We start from the raw sequence: 17271 nt of genomic DNA, 5'->3' as shown, positions 1-17271 counted from the left end.
TGGAACTCATAAAATTCTCAAATAAATTGCTGGACCTGAGGAATTTATCTATTAATCATCTTCAAAAAGAATTAACTAAATATCACTCTCCAATAAAAAATGGCAGCAATTCTCGTGAGTGCTAAAGTTTCTATTTTTTACAGCATGATCGCAAAGACTTTCCCCAAGTCTTCCCAAAGGTTATACTTGGCACAAACACTAATTAAAAGCATAAAAACACATCTAAACAGAGGCTAGATGAATTATTTAGTACTAAACAGGAGCAAAAAGCAAGGAATAAAAAGAAAATCGGGTTGCCTCCCAACAAGCGCTATCGTTTAACGCCCCTAGCTAGGCATGATGATTTCAATGATGCTCACATAAAAGATAAGAATTGTAACATAAAGAGAGCATCATGTAGAATATGACTAGCACATTTAAGTTTAACCCACTTCCTATGCATAGGGATTTTGTGAGCAAACAACTTGTGGGAACAATAATCAACTAGCATAGGAAGGTAAAACAAGCATAACTTCAAAACTTTAATGAAAAACACTAATTATGGTAACACAATATTATGAGAATGGCGATCTCCACCCCCCACCCCGGCGATCTCCACCCCCACCTCGGCGATCTCCTACACTAGCCACTACAATCTAATTCTTCTCGAGTGGATCTCTTCGGTGCTCCGAGATCTACACGTTCATACCCATCTTCAATGGGTTCCATGGAGGGTTCCACCCTTGGCCTGGACTTCTCCAAAGGTTTGGCTTTTGCGGAGAAGGTTTTCAGATCTACGGGCTTTTCGGTACACCCCATGGAGGATTCTCACATCTTCACCATGGTGGTTTCGTTTGGGCGCCACAACTTTCGTTTGAACGAGGATTCTGTGGCTGCGGCTCTGGAAGCAGCTATTGGTGGATCGGGCATTGATTTCATGGTGTTTTTGATAAAGGACAAGGTTTTTGGATTTCAAGTCTCTTGTAAGGTTGTTGCCATGATTATTCTTCGTCTTCGGTCTTTTTCTTGCGAACAATTCAAATGTTACTTCCATTTGTGGAGTAACGGTGGCCCTAATTGGAGTCGTGAGTTCAAGATCTGGAATTTGGAGTGTGATGCTGAGTGGATCCTAGTGAGTCCCTCAAAGAGACGTGCTGCTCTTGGGGTTTTAGCCCTGAGCTCTAAGCCTTCTAAGTCTTCTTTCAAATCGGCTCATTCAATTCGCAAGAAGCTCTCTTTTGCAGTTTTTCAAAGATATGGTGCTTGCCAGGACTATCGTTATCCAGCTACGGAAAGTTGCATTCGTGATGTTGAACAGGCGGGCTACTCGATTTCTTCTCATGAGCGGGTGATTATTCGTCCAACCTTGCCGGCGACTCTCCGGTGGACGTCGGCGAGACCATCTATCTCGTTTGGTACGGTGCATGATCTTCGGCCCCATGCTGATCGCACGCCACCAATCTCGGGTGGGAATTCTGTTCTTTCGAATGAGGTCGTGCCGGGCCATGTTGGGCCCGCTTTGGACTCGGAGGGCCTGGATGAGCCATCTTCCCCCTCTGAGGTGGGCCGGGTTTCGCCCGTTTCCGTTGGGGAGCAGCTGGATATCCCCTCGTCTCAACAAGCAAGGGAAGATTTCGACACCTTAATTTCTGATATGGTCGATGAAATTTTTACGTGTCAGCAGTGCCTGGAGAAGGGTCATTTTGCTTCTGCGTGCACATCTACGCTTTGGTGTATCTCTTGCCTCCGGCCTGGTCACGTCAAAAAAGACTGCAACAAATTTGCTACTATCTTGGGGCTCGTGTGGCAAGCCAAACCGGTTAACGCTCCATCTTCCGAGGCGCGCTGCGGGAATATCTCTCTGACACATCTTTTACCAAACTTGGACCTCCCTTGCACTTCTGCATTTACACCATTGTCCAGTTCCATCAGCCCTGGCCCCAAAACACCATCGACTTCGCCGCCAGCAACCCCTCCTCCGCCCCTTCACTCGCCGTCACTGGAAGCGGAGCTCCCGACTCCGATGGCCAACTTTCATTTGGATCCCCTGAGGTATGTACCTGCTGGTCACCACATCGTCGATGGGGGAGAAGATCGTCTGCCGCGAACCTTTGTGACGCCACATACCCCAATTGTGCGCCGTCATGAGGAGTTCATGCTTGCGGAGGTAATGCCTATTCCTCAACCGGATGAGATTGGTGCTGCTAGAGAGGAAGTAGTGCAGTGGTTGCATGGGCGTGGGGTTCATGTTCGGTCAGCTCAGCCTTGGATCCGGTCTGTTGGGCTCTTTGAGCTTAGAGATGCTGCTGTCAGATTTTCTCTGCTACAACTTCCGCCTCAGCCGCTAGGTAATGACCGTTTCGTGCGTTTTATGAAGCATGACGAGGGTGAAAATTTTCGGGGAGTTCAGGGTTTTCGTCAGGGACTTATCATGTTTCTTGGTATTCCGTTGGACCTTCGCAACATTGAATGCATTAGGGCAGCGGTGAATACTTTTGGGAAATTCCACCATTGGGTCAGTGAGGACCCCTATTTGGTCCGCTCTTTGGTCTTTGCTTCTTTCCCAGAGGATTTCCTGGTACCACGTGATGTAGTCTTCATGGATTTTGCGGCCTATGGTGGGGCGAGAGTATCTTGGACTGCGCCTCTATACATTTTGGGAGTGAACTTTGCTGAGCAGATGCCCCAGGATGAAGATTGGATGCCCCTCAATGGCAATCCGCATCCAGTTCCGGGTGTTCCTTTCCCGGATTTGCCCCCGTTTAATCTTCCTGTCTACCCCGCCTTGGGGTGGAATGCAATCCCTCCTCCGCCGCCAGAGCCTGTGATCATTGAAGTGGCTGAGGACAATTGGGGGAATGGCCAGGACAATGTTGAGCCTGAACCTGCTCAAGATCAAGAGTCAATGGTGGTAGATCTCTTCGCCCAGCCAAGCTCCACGACTGACCAGGATCCACCTGTCATTGTGGTGGAGGATGATCTATCTGAATCAATTATGCAGCCTGTGGTCAATGAAGATACAGCGAACAATTGGGCAATTGTGGTGTATCATCCTCCTTCTGTCACGAAGGAAATTGCTCTACCTGTGATCCCTTTTGGGCCTCCTTTGCCCCCGGAGATGATTTGGAGGAGGTCTTTTGAGAACCTTTTGCAAGCTCCTGTAGCATTTTCTGTACCCAGGCCAGTGATGATGCAACCTTTGTCACCTGTTGTTCTGTCTAAAAGGAGCTGGGATTTGGCTTTTAGTGATTTGCACCTGCCACGTCTTACATGGAGGGAAGAGGAGCCCGCTCGGCCAGTTGCCAGGGCGCTTTTCTCTGATCCTATTGCTGTGCAGCCTGTGCAGGTTCCTTCTGCTGCGATCAAACGCAAGCCACGGAAGACTCTGGCGCCAACTCCAATTGTTGACACCACAGTTCGACGCTGCATCAGAAGCTCAGCCCAGCGAGATGGTTTCAAGCCCACTTTCCAAGAGCTCGCGCTTCAGCCCAAGAGGAAGAAGCCCAAGGCCAAGCCTTTCATGGCCCAGATGCATGAAGAGCCTGCTTCTGATGGAATTCCTCCTGCAACCCCTGTCAGTCGACTACAGGAAGTTGGACGTGAGCTTTAGATTGATGCTGATCTGCTAACTGTGGATGCACTTATGGTGGACCCACCTACTGTAGCTTCGCCTAAACATGATGATTAGTGTGTCCCTGGAGTATTGGGTTTTGCAAGCCCTTAATTTTGCCTTTTCACTATTTTTAGGCTGTTTCCTGCTTCTGGAACTTTGGAACTTGATGATGTTGGGACAGACTAAACTGTTGTCTTTTGAAAATGTGGTATTGTGTACCATGTGGTTACTGGCCTTTAACTTTTGCTATAATGAGTAATAGCTGTAGAAACTGGAATATTCTTTGTTGGAATGTGAGAGGCCTAAATTCTGAAGCTAGACAGAGAGCTGTTAGGCAGAAAATTGAGGAGAGCCAATGTTCAATCGCTTGTCTACAAGAAACGAAATGTACTTCTTTTGACTCAAGGACAATCAAATCTTTCTGCCCTAAAAGATTTGACTCTTTTGTCTGTTCTCCCTCAATTGGGGCTTCTGGTGGAATTATTGTTGTCTGGAATTCTGCAGTTTTTAGTGGCACTATCATAGAGGTGCAGCAGTTTGCTGTGGTGGTTCAGTTTACTTCCAGACAAAATAATGAAACTTGGACTCTTGTGGCTGTTTATGGTCCTTGTCAGGGTATAGCCAGGGACAATTTTGTTAATTGGTTATACAACCTTGTTATACCTGTTAATGAGCATTGGTTGCTACTTGGCGATTTTAATTTCCTCCGATCTGTGGATAACAAAAACTTACCGGGTGGGGACATAAATGACATGTTCATTTTTAATGAGATTATCGGTCACCTGGGCCTCCTTGAACTTCCAATCAAAGGCAGATCCTACACATGGTCCAATATGCAGGATACCCCACTTCTTGAGCAGCTAGACTGGTTTTTTACCTCTGTAGATTGGATTTCTGATTACCCCATGACTGAAGTGCTGCCTCTGGCTAGGACTGCATCTGATCATGTGCCTTGTCTAGTATCCATCAAAACTTTCATTCCAAAATCAAACATCTTTAGGTTTGAAAACTATTGGCTTGAACTGGAAGGTTTCATGAATTGTGTTGAATCCTCTTGGAAGCAGCCCTCTCGGAAGACACACATCACTGCAAAAATTGCAGACAAATTTAAGTGTTTGAGAATGTGTCTTAAGAGATGGCAAATGAATATTTCCAAATTGAAGTTGTTGATTAGCAAATGTAATCATGTCATTTTTCTTTTGGATGAACTAGAGGAGTGGAGGCCTCTTGTTATTCAGGAAAACAACTTCAGAAGAATTGTCAAAACACATTTGGAAAAGCTTCTGCACTTACAGTTTCTGTACTGGAAGAAGCGATGCTCTATCAGATACTTTAAGGTGGGGGGAGAAAACACTAAGTTTTTCCATGCTATGGCCACTGAGAGACATAGGCGAAACTCCATAGCAAGTCTAAGACTACCTGATGGAACTGTAGTCTCTGATCATTCCCAAATGGCTAGACTTATCTGGAGCTGTTTTAAGAATAGAATGGGCACCTCTAGAGGGATTGTGATGGATTTTGACTTGTCTTCACTAATCTCACCAGTATCTGGCCTTGAGGTGCTCACTAGGCCTTTTGAAAAGGAGGAAATGGATAATGTGGTCAAACACATGCCTGTGGATAAGGCACCTGGTCCGGATGGTTTTAATGGCCTGTTTTTTAAGAAATGCTGGCACCTTATTTCTGGGGATTTTTATGAGCTCGCCCGGGCCTTTCATGAGGGAAAGGCTGTCTTAGATAACATCAATAGTTCTTTTATTACTCTTGTGCCCAAAAAACTTTCTCCTGAGGAAGTGGGAGACTTCAGACCAATCTCTCTCACTAGTATGTGGCTTAAATTTTTGTCCAAAATGGCTGCTAATAGACTTCAAACAATAATCATGCAGTGCATCCATAAGAACCAATATGGTTTCATCAAAACCAGAACAATACAGGATTGCCTGGGTTGGACTTTCGAGTACTTACATCAATGCCACCAGTCCAAGAGGCCAATAGTAATCCTTAAATTGGATTTTGAAAAGGCATTTGACTCCATTGAGCATGAAGCTATCTTTCAAATTCTCAGGTATAAGGGCTTTAATGATAAGTGGATTCTTTGGATGAAACAGCTCCTTACCACTGGTACTTCTTCTGTCTTGCTCAACGGAGTCCCTGGGAGGAAATTTGTTTGTAAGAAAGGAGTTAGACAGGGTGACCCTGTATCTCCCCTGCTATTTGTCATAGCTGCTGACCTGCTACAAACAGTGATTAATGATATGTACAGGAGGGGACTTCTGCATCTACCTATTCCCTGCCATGATACAGACTACCCTGTGATCCAATATGCTGATGATACTTTGATCATCCTCCCTGCAGACAGGGCCCAACTACTGGCTCTGAAGGATATGCTGCAGGTGTTCTCTCAGTCCACTGGCCTAGATGTCAATTATCAAAAGTCTTCCATTATTCCAATCAATGTTGACTCTGCTGTAATGGAGGATTTAGCAACTGCTTTTGACTGCAAAATTGGTACAATGCCATTTACATATCTGGGATTACCTGTGGGGACCACCAGGCCCAAAATGGCAGACTTCATGCCTCTGGTTGACTGTATGGAGAGAAGAATGACTGCCAGTTCTTCTTTCCTTAACCAAGGAGAAAGGCTACAGTTCCTGAACTCGGCTCTATCCTCTCTACCAATTTTTTTATGGGTAGCCTTGCTCTCCCAGCTGGTATTCTGAAGCAGTTGGAAAGAATTCAAAGGCAGTGCTTGTGGAGAAAGCATAGAGATGAGCCAGCTCCATCTCTGGCGGCTTGGAAACTCATATGTAGGCCAAAAAGCAAAGGAGGTCTTGGTATTCTTAACCTGGGGGTTCAGAATGTGGCTCTCCTTCTCAAGCATGCCAGCAATTTCCTGAACAAACGACAAATTCCTTGGGTATCTCTAGTTTGGGACTCCTATTATTTTGAGAGAATGCCCCAGGGAACAAATGACTGTGGCTCCTTTTGGTGGAGGGATATTTGCAAAGTCATGCAGCATTTTAGGGACTGCTCCTGGGTACAGGTCAATGAAGGGGACACTGCTCTCTTTTGGTCTGATAATTGGAACCTTGGCTCTGAAATGTCTAGTTTGCATGCACGATTCCCAAGGCTTTTCTCTTTTGCCAAGGACCCCTGGGTCTCAATTAAAGAAATTTTCAACACCCAGGATCTGCACCAATTTTTTCATCTACCCTTATCGGCTCAAGCCTTTGATGAGTTAAATCTGATAAAGGCTTTAATGAGCTCTCACAGAAGGGACCCCAGCTTCAAGGATTGTTGGTTCTGGCAGGGCTCCTCCAAGTTTTTCAAACCCAAGATGTTTTACTTACTCTCCTTTCAGTTTGAGTCATTCAATCCTTTGCTTTGTTGGATATGGAAATCCTCCTGTACTCTCAAGATCAAGGTCTTTGCTTGGTTGCTTATTATGGACAGGTTAAACACCAAGGATATAGTTGAAAGGAGACACTGGCACATGGAGGATGGAGTCCACTGTACACTATGCCCTTTGCAGGCTAGGGAAACAAGAGACCACTTATTTTTCAATTGCAATTTCAGTGTAAGGGTCTGGAATTATCTGCAGATTGATTGGACTGCTGGCACATCTATGGTTGAGCTGGTTACTCAAGCAAGGAGAGATTTTGCAAGGCCTTTCTTTTCTGAAGTGGTATTCATTGCTTGCTGGCATATTTGGCTAGTCAGAAATGCCAAAGTGTTCAGACATGAGAGGGCCAGTTTCAATAAATGGAGGTTTGCTTTTCGGCAGGATATTAGTCTCATGCAGCACAGGATCAGAGCTGCTTACAAGGATGATCTACTCAAATGGATCTCTTACCTCCCACCCTAAGCTAGTTTGGTAGGGCTTTCTCTTTTCTTTTTTGTTCCTTGTAACCTGGTTACTCCTTGTAATCAACTTGTTGTACCTATTATATTCTCAATAAAGTTTTGATCTGCTGTGGGGGTTTTACCCCACAGTTCACAGTCAAAAAAAACTTCAAAACTTTAAGCACATAGAGAGGAAACTTGATAGTATTGCAATTCCTACAAACATATGTTCCTCCCTCATAATAATTTTCGGTAGCATCATGAATGAATTCAACAATATAACCAGCACCTAAAGCATTCTTTTCATGATCTACAAGCATAGAAAATTTACTACTCTCCACACAAGCAAAATTCTTCTTATGAATAATAGTGGGAGCAAACTCAACAAAATAACTATCATGTGATTGAAAATTAAGATCAAGATGACAAGTTTCATGGTTACCATTATTCTTTAAAGCATACGTGTCATAACAATAATCATCATAGATAGGAGGCATGCTTTCATCATAATAAATTTTCTCATCAAAACTTGGGGGACAAAAAATATCATCTTCATCAAATATAGCTTCCCCAAGCTTGTGTCTTTGCATATCATTAGCATCATAGATATTCAAGGAATTCAAACTAACAACATTGCAATCATGCTCATCATTCACATATTTTATGCCAAGCATTCTATGTAATTCTTCTTCTAGCATTTGAGCACAATTTTCTTTTCCATCATACTCACGAAAGATATTAAAAAGATGAAGCGTATGAGGTAAACTTAATTCCATTTTTTGTTGTAATTTTCTTTTATAAACTAAACTAATGATAAAACAAGAAACTAAAAGACTCGATTGCAAGATCTAAAGATATACCTTCAAGCACTCACTTCCCCGGCAACAGCGCTAGAAAAGAGCTTGATGTCTACTACACAACCTTCTTCTTGTAGACATTGTTGGGCCTCCAAGTGCAGAGGTTTGTAGGACAGTAGCAAATTTCCCTCAAGTGGATGACCTAAGGTTTATCAATCCGTAGGAGGCGTAGGATGAAGATGGTCTCTCTCAAACAACCCTGCAACCAAATAACAAAGAGTCTCTTGTGTCCCCAACACACCCAATACAATGGTAAATTGTATAGGTGCACTAGTTCGGCGAAGAGATGGTGATACAAGTGGTATATGGATAGTAGATAATAGTTTTTGTAATGTGAAAATATAAAAACAGCAAGGTAGCAAGTGATAAAAGTGAGCATAAACGGTATTGCAATGATAAGAAACAAGACCTAGGGTTCATACTTTCACTAGTGCAAGTCCTCTCAACAATAATAGCATAATTGGATCACATAACCATCCCTCAACATGCAACAAAGAGTCACTCCAAAGTCACTAATAGCGGAGAACGAACGAAGAGATTATGGTAGGGTACGAAACCACCTCAAAGTTATTCTTTCCAATCAATCTGTTGGGCTATTCCTATAAGTGTCACAAACAGCCCTAGAGTTCGTACTAGAATAACACCTTAAGACACAAATCAACCAAAACCCTAATGTCACCTAGATACTCGAATGTCACCTCAAGTATCCGTGGGTATGATTATACGATATGCATCACACAATCTCAGATTCATCTATTCAACCAACACATAGGACCATCAAAGAGTGCCCCAAAGTTTCTACCGAAGAATCACGACGAAAACGTGTGCCAACCCCTATGCATAGGTTCATGGGCGGAACCCGCAAGTTGATCACCAAAATATACATCAAGTGAATCACGTGATATCCCATTGTCACCACAGATACGCACGACAAGACATACATCAAGTGTTCTCAAATCTTTAAAGACTCAATCCGATAAGATAACTTCAAAGGGGAAACTCAATCCATTACAAGAGAGTAGAGGGGGAGGAGAAACATCATAAGATCCAACTATAATAGCAAAGCTCGCGATACATGAAGATTGTATCACCTTAAGAACACGAGAGAGAGAGAGAGAGATCAAACACATAGCTACTGGTACATACCCTCAGCCCCGAGGGAGAACTACTCCCTCCTCGTCATGGAGAGCACCGGGATGATGAAGATGGCCACCGGAGGGGGATTGCATCCTCCGGCAGGGTGCCGGAACAGGTCTAGATTGGTTTTTGGTGGCTACGGAGGCTTCTGGCGGCGGAACTCCCGATCTATTGTGCTCCCCGGTAGTTTTAGGGTATATGGAGATATATAGGCGGAAGAAGTACGTCAGGGGGGCCACGAGGGGCCCACGAGGGTGGAGGGCGCGCCCCCTACCTCGTGGCCTCCTCGAAGCTTCCTTGACGTAGACTCCAAGTCTCCCGGGATGCTTTCCTTCCAAAAATGAGTTCCGTGAAGTTTCAGGTCAATTGGACTTCGTTTGATTTTCCTTTTCTTCAAAACCCTAAAATAGGCAAAAAAAATAGAAACTGGCAATGGGCTCTGGGTTAATAGGTTAGTCCCAAAAATAATATAAAAGTGTATAATAAAGCCCATAAACATCCAAAACAGATAATATAATAGCATGGAACAATAAAAAAAATTATAGATACGTTGGAGACGTATCAGCATCCCCAAGCTTAATTCCTGCTCGTCCTCGAGTAGGTAAATGATAAAAACAGAATTTTTGATGCGGAATGCTGCTTGGCATAATTTCAATGTAATTCTTCTTAATTGTGGCATGAATATTCAGATCCGAAAGATTCAAGACAAAAGTTCATATTGACATAAAAATAATAATACTTCAAGCATACTAACTAAGCAATTATGTCTTCTCAAAATAACATGGCCAAAGAAAGTTCATCCCTACAAAATCATATAGTTTAGTCATGCTCCATTTTTGTCACACAAGAATGCTCTCATCATGCACAACCCTGATGACAAGCCAAGCAATTGTTTCATACTTTAGTAATCTCAAAGCTATAAACTTTCACGCAATACATGAGCACGAGCCATGGATATAGCACTATGGGTGGAACAGAATAATGAGGGGGTTATGTGGAGAAGACAAAAAGGAGAAAGTCTCACATCAACGAGGCTAATCAATGGGCTATGGAGATGCCCATCGATTGACGTTAATGCAAGGAGTAGGGATTGCCATGCAACGGATGCACTAGAGCTATAAATGTATGAAAGCTCAACAAAAGAAACTAAGTGGGTGTGCATCCAACTTGCTTGCTCATGAAGACCTAGGGCACTTGAGGAGGCCCATTGTTGGAATATACAAGCCAAGTTCTATAATGAAAAATTCTCACTAGTATATGAAAGTGACAAAACAAGAGACTCTCTATCATGAAGATCATGGTGCTACTTTGAAGCACAAGTGTGGAAAAAGGATAGTAGCATTGTCCCTTTTTTCTTTTTTTTATTTGGCCCCTTTTTTGGCCTTTCTTCTTTTTTTATTTGGCCCTTCTTTTTTTCTTTTTACTGGGAAAATGCTCTATTAATGATGATCATCACACCTCTATTTATTTACAACTCAATGATTACAACTCGATACTAGAACAAAGTATGACTCTATATGAATGCCTCCGGCGGTGTACCAGGATTGCGATGAATCAAGTGTGACATGTATGAAAAATTATGAACGGTGGCTTTGCCACAAATACGATGTCAACTACATGATCATGCAAAGCAATATGACAATGATGAATGTGTCATGATAAACAGAATGGTGGAAAGTTGCATGGCAATATATCTCGGAATGGCTATGGGAATGCCATAATAGGTAGGTATAGTGGCTATTTTGAGGAAGATATAAGGAGGTTTATGTGTGAAAGAGCGTATCATATCACGGGGTTTGGATGCACCGGCAAAGTTTGCGCCAACTCTCAATGTGAGAAAGGGCAATGCACGGTACCGAAGAGGCTAGTAAGGATGGAAGGGTGAGAGTGCGTATAATCCATGGACTCAACATTAGTCATAAAGAACTCACATACTTATTGCAAAAATATACAAGTCATCAAAAACCTTGGCACTACGCGCATGCTCCTAGGGGGATAGATTGGTAGGAAAAGACCATCGCTCGTCCCCGACCGCCACTCATAAGGAGGACAATCAAATAACACCTCATGTTTCAAATTTGTTACATAACATTTACCATACGTGCATGCTACGGGACTTGCAAACTTCAACACAAGTATTTCTCAATTTCACAACTACTCAACTAGCACGACTTTGATATTATTACCTCCATATCTCAAAACAATCATCAAGCATCAAACTTCTCTTAGTATTCAAAACACTCATAAGAAAGTTCTACTAATCTTGAATACCTAGAATATTAGGATTTTAAGCAAATTACCATGCTATTTAAGACTCTCAAAATAATATAAGTGAAGCACTAGAGCAAATGACAAACTACTCCGAAAGATATAAGTGAAGACCAATGAGTAGTCGAATAATTATGCAACTATGTGAAGATTTTCTAACATTAAGAATTTCAGATCTTGGTATTTTATTAAAACAGCAAGCAAAACAAAAGAAAATGGCATTCTAAGAATGGTAAACATCATGTGAAGAAGCAAAAACTTAGGATAACCCGATACTAACCGATAGTTGTTGAAGAAGAAAGGTGGGATGCCAACCGGGGCATCCCCAAGCTTAGACGCTTGAGACTTCTTGACATATTATCTTGGGATGCCTTGGGCATCCCCAATCTTGAGCTTTTGTGTCTCCTTAATTCCTCTCATATCACGGTCTCCATAAATCTCAAAAGCTTCATCCACACAAAACTCAACAAGGACTCGTGAGATAAGTTAGTATAAACCATTGCAAAAATGTTATCGTACTCTACTGTAGCAAATCACTAAAATTATTATTCCACATTGCATACTAAATGCCTCTACATATTTAATAGTCCTATCCTGAATCATTAAAGAAGCAAACATATGCAAACAATGCAAACATAACAGCAATCTGCCTAAACAGGACAGTTTGTAAAGAATGCAGCAACATCCATACTTCCCTAGCTCCAAAAATTATGAAAGAAAATTACCAATATAGTAAATTTATCAGAGCTTAATATGCAAAAGATTTCAACATTTTATCACATTCTTACTTTTCTAGGGAATTATTGCAACATCGGTAAACTTTCTGTTTTCAAACAGCAACATGAGGACTTGTAAAATAGGCATAGTAAAGGCTATCAATGCCACCTTTATTGAAATAAAAGATGCAAAACATTGTTCTCAATAACAGCAAGAAAATCTTAACAAAATACATTGACTCTCCAAGAAAAACACATATCATGTAGTGAATAAAAATATAGCTCCAAGTTGCCGATGAACGAAGACGAAAGAGGGGATGCCTTCCGGGGCATCCCCAAGCTTAGGTTCTTGGCTATCCTTGAATATTACCTTGGGGTGCCTTGGGCATCCCCAAGTTTAGGCTCTTGCCACTCCTTATTCCATAGTCCATCGAATCCTTACCCAAAACTTGAAAACTTCACAACACAAAACTTAACAGAAAACTCGTAAGCTCCGTTAGTATAAGAAAATAAATCGCCACTTCAAGGTACTGTAATGAACTCATTCTTTATTTATATTGGTGTTAAACCTACTTTATTCCAACTTCTCTATGGTTTATAAACTCTTTTACTAGACATAGATTCATCAAAATAAGTAAACAACACATGAAAAACAGAATCTGTCAAAAACAGAACAGTCTGTAGTAATCTGGATCAAACTTATACTTCTGGAACTCATAAAATTCTCAAATAAATTGCTGTAGCTGAGGAATTTATCTGTTAATCATATTCAAAAAGAATTAACTAAATATCACTCTCCAATAAAAAAATGGCAGCAATTCTCGTGAGCACTAAAGTTTCTGTTTTTTACAGCATGATCGCAAAGACTTTCCCCAAGTCTTCCCAAAGGTTATACTTGGCACAAACATTAATTAAAAGCATAAAACTGAGGGAAATATTCCCTAGAGGCAATAATAAAGTTATTATTTATTTCCTTATTTCATGATAAATGTTTATTATTCATGCTAGAATTGTATTAACTGGAAACATAATACATGTGTGAATACATAGACAAACAGAGTGTCACTAGTATGCCTCTACTTGACTAGGTCGTTGATCAAAGATGGTTAAGTTTCCTAACCATAGACATGAGTTGTCATTTGATTAACGGGGTCACATCATTAGAAGAATTATGGATTGACTTGACCTATTCCGTTAGCATAGCACTTGATCGTTTAGTTTGTTGCTATTGCTTTCTTCATGACTTATACATGTTCCTATGACTATGAGATTATGCAACTCCCGTTTACCAGAGGAACACTTTGTGTTCTATCAAACGTCATAACGTAACTGGGTGATTATAAAGGTGCTCTACAGGTGTCTCCGAAGGTACTTGTTGGGTTGGCGTATTTCGAGATTAGGATTTGTCACTCCGATTGTCGGAGAGGTATCTCTGGGCCCTCTCGGTAATGCACATCACCTAAGCCTTGCAAGCATTGCAACTAATGAGTTAGTTGCGAGATGATGTATTACAGAACGAGTAAAGAGACTTGCCGGTAATGAGATTGAACTAGGTATTGAGATGCCGATGATCGAATCTCGGGCAAGTAACATATCGATGACAAAGGGAACAACGTATGTTGTTATGCGGTTTGACCGATAAAGATCTTCGTAGAATATGTAGGAGCCAATATGAGCATCCAGGTTCCGCTATTGGTTATTGACCGGAGACGTGTCTCGGTCAAGTCTACATAGTTCTCGAACCCGTAGGGTCCGCACGCTTAAAGTTCGATGAAGGTTATATTATGAGTTTATGTGTTTTGATGTATCGAAGGAGTTCGGAGTCCCGGATGAGATCGCGGACATGACGAGGAGTCTCGAAATGGTCGAGACGTAAAGATCGATATATTGGACGACTATATTCGGACATCGTAAAGGTTCCGAGTGATTCGGGTATTTTTGGGAGTACCGGGGAGTTACGGGAATTCGTATTGGGCCTTAATGGGCCATACGGGAAAGGAGAGAAAGGCCTCAAAGGGTGGCCGCATTCTCCCCATGGGCTGGTCCGAATTGGACTAGGGAGGGGGGGGGGCGCCCCCTTCCTTCCTTCTCTTTTTCCCTTCCCTTTCCTTCCCTCCTACTCCTACTACTTGGAAGGGCTCCTAGTTCTACTAGGAAAGGGGGAATCCTACTCCCGGTGGGAGTAGGACTCCCCTAGGGCACGCCATAGAGAGGGCCGGCCCTCCCCCTCCTCCACTCCTTTATATACAGGGGCAGGGGGGCACCTCTAGGCACACACGTTGATCAAGTTGATCGTCTCTTAGCCGTGTGCGGTGCCCCCTCCACCATAGTCCACCTCGATAATACTGTAGCGGTGCTTAGGCGAAGCCCTGCGTCGGTAGAACATCAACATCGTCACCACGATGTCGTGCTGACAAAACTCTCCCTCAACACTCGGCTGGATCGGAGTTAGAGGGATGTCATCGGGCTGAACGTGTGCAGAACTCGGAGGTGCCGTGCGTTCGGTACTTGATCGGTCGGATCATGAAGACGTACGACTACATCAACCGCGTTGTGCTAATGCTTCCGCTTTCGGTCTACGATGGTACGTGGACAACACTCTCCCCTCTCGTTGCTATGCATCACCATGATCTTGCATGTGCGTAGGAAATTTTTGAAATTACTACGTTCCCCAACAGTGGCATCCGAGCCAAGTTTTATGCGTAGATGTCATATGCACGAGTAGAACACAAGTGAGTTGTGGGCGATATAAGTCATACTGCTTACCAACATGTCGTACTTTGGTTCGGCGGTATTGTTGGATGAAGCGGCCCAGACCGACATTACGCGTACGCTTACGCGAGACTGGTTTTACCGCCGTGCTATGCACACAGGTGACTAGCGGGTGTCAGTTTCTCCAACTTTAGTTGAACTGAGTGTGGCTATGCCTGGTCCTTGCGAATGTTAAAACAACACCAACTTGACAAACTATCGTTGTGGTTTTGATGCGTAGGTAATAACGGTTCTTGCTAAGCCCGTAGCAGCCACGTAAAACTTGCAACAACAAAGTAGAGGACGTCTAACTTGTTTTTGCAGGGCATGTTGTGATGTGATATGGTCAAGACGTGATGAGATATAAGTTGTTGTATAAGATGATCATGTTTTGTTGAAGTTATCGGCAACTGGCAGAAGCCTTATGGTTGTCTCTTTATTGCATAAGATGCAAGCGCCAAATAATTGCTTTACAATTATCGCTATGCGATAGCAATAGTTGCAAGAGCAATAGTTGGCGAGACGACCATGTGACGACACATTGATATAGATCAAGATGATGGAGATCATGGTGTCATGCCGGTGACGATGGAAATCATGATGATGTTTTGGAGATGGAGATCAAAGGCATAAGATGATGCTGGCCATATCATGTCACATATTTTGATTGCATGTGATGTTTGTCTTTTATACATCTTATTTTTGCTTAGTTTGGCGGTAGCATTATAAGATGATCTCTCACTAAATTTCAAGATAAAAGTGTTCTCCCTGAGTATGCACCGTTGCCAAAGTTTGTCGTGCCCAGACACCACGTGATGATCGGGTGTGATAAGCTCTACATCCATCTACAACGGGTGCAAGCCAATTTTGCACACGCAGAATACTCAGGTTAAACTTGATGAGCCTAGCATATGCAGATATGGCCTCAGAACACTGAGACCGAAAGGTCGAGTGTGAATCATATAGTAGATATGATCAACATAATGATGTTCACCATTGAAAGCTACTCCATTTCACGTGATGATCGGTTATGGTTTAGTTGATTTGGATCACGTGATCACTTAGATGATTAGAGGGATGTCTATCTAAGTGGGAGTTCTTAAGTAATATGATTAATTGAACTTTAATTTATCATGAACTTAGTCCTGGTAGTATTAGCATATCTATGTTGTAGATCAATAGTTCGCGATGTTGCTCCCCGTTTAATTCTTATATGTTCCTAGAGAAAACTAAGTTGAAAAATGTTAGTAGCAATGATGCGGATTGGATCCGTGATCTGAGGTTTATCCTCATTGCTGCATAGAAGAATTATGTCCTTGATGCACCGCTAGGTGACAAACCTATTGCAGGAGCAGATGCAGATGTTATGAACGTTTGGCTAGCTCAATATGATGACTACTTGATAGTTTAGTGCACCATGCTTAACAGCTTAGAATCGAGACTTCAAAGACGTTTTGAGCGTCATGGATCATATGGATGTTCCAGGAGTTGAAGTTAATATTTCAAGCAAATACCCGAGTTGAGAGATATGAAGTCTCCAACAAGCTCTATAGCTAAAAGATGGAGGAGAATAGCTCAAGCAGTGAGCATGTGTTCAGATTGTCTAGGTACTACAATCGCTTGAATCAAGTGGGAGTTAATCTTCTAGATAAAAATAGTGATTGACAGAATTCTCTAGTCACCATCACCAAGTTATTGAAACTTCATGATGAACTATAGTATGCAAGGGATGACGAAAACGATTCCCAAGATTTTCATGATGATGAAATCGATGAAGGTAGAAATCAAGAAAGAGCATCAAGTGTTGGTGATTAACAAGACCACTAGTTTCAAGTAAAGGGCAAAGGGAAGAAAGGCAACTTCAAGTGGAACGGCAAGCAAGTTGCTGCTCAAGTGAAGAAGCCCAAGTCTGGACCTAAGCCTGAGACTAAGTGCTTTTACTACAAAGGGACTGGTCACTAGAAGCAGAACTGCCCCAAGTATTTGGCGGATAAGAAGGATGGCAAAGTGAACAAATGCTATATTTGATATACATGTTATTGATGTGTACTTTACTAGTGTTTATAGCAACCCTCGGTATTTGATACTGATTCAGTTGCTAAGAGTA

This window comes from Triticum urartu, chromosome 5A (genome assembly GCF_056163025.1).
Source record: "Triticum urartu cultivar PI428250 chromosome 5A, HENAU_Tu73, whole genome shotgun sequence".
NCBI classification, from domain to species: domain Eukaryota; kingdom Viridiplantae; phylum Streptophyta; class Magnoliopsida; order Poales; family Poaceae; genus Triticum; species Triticum urartu.
The sequence above is the reverse complement of the archived record's forward strand: the minus strand, read 5'-3'. Positions refer to the sequence as shown.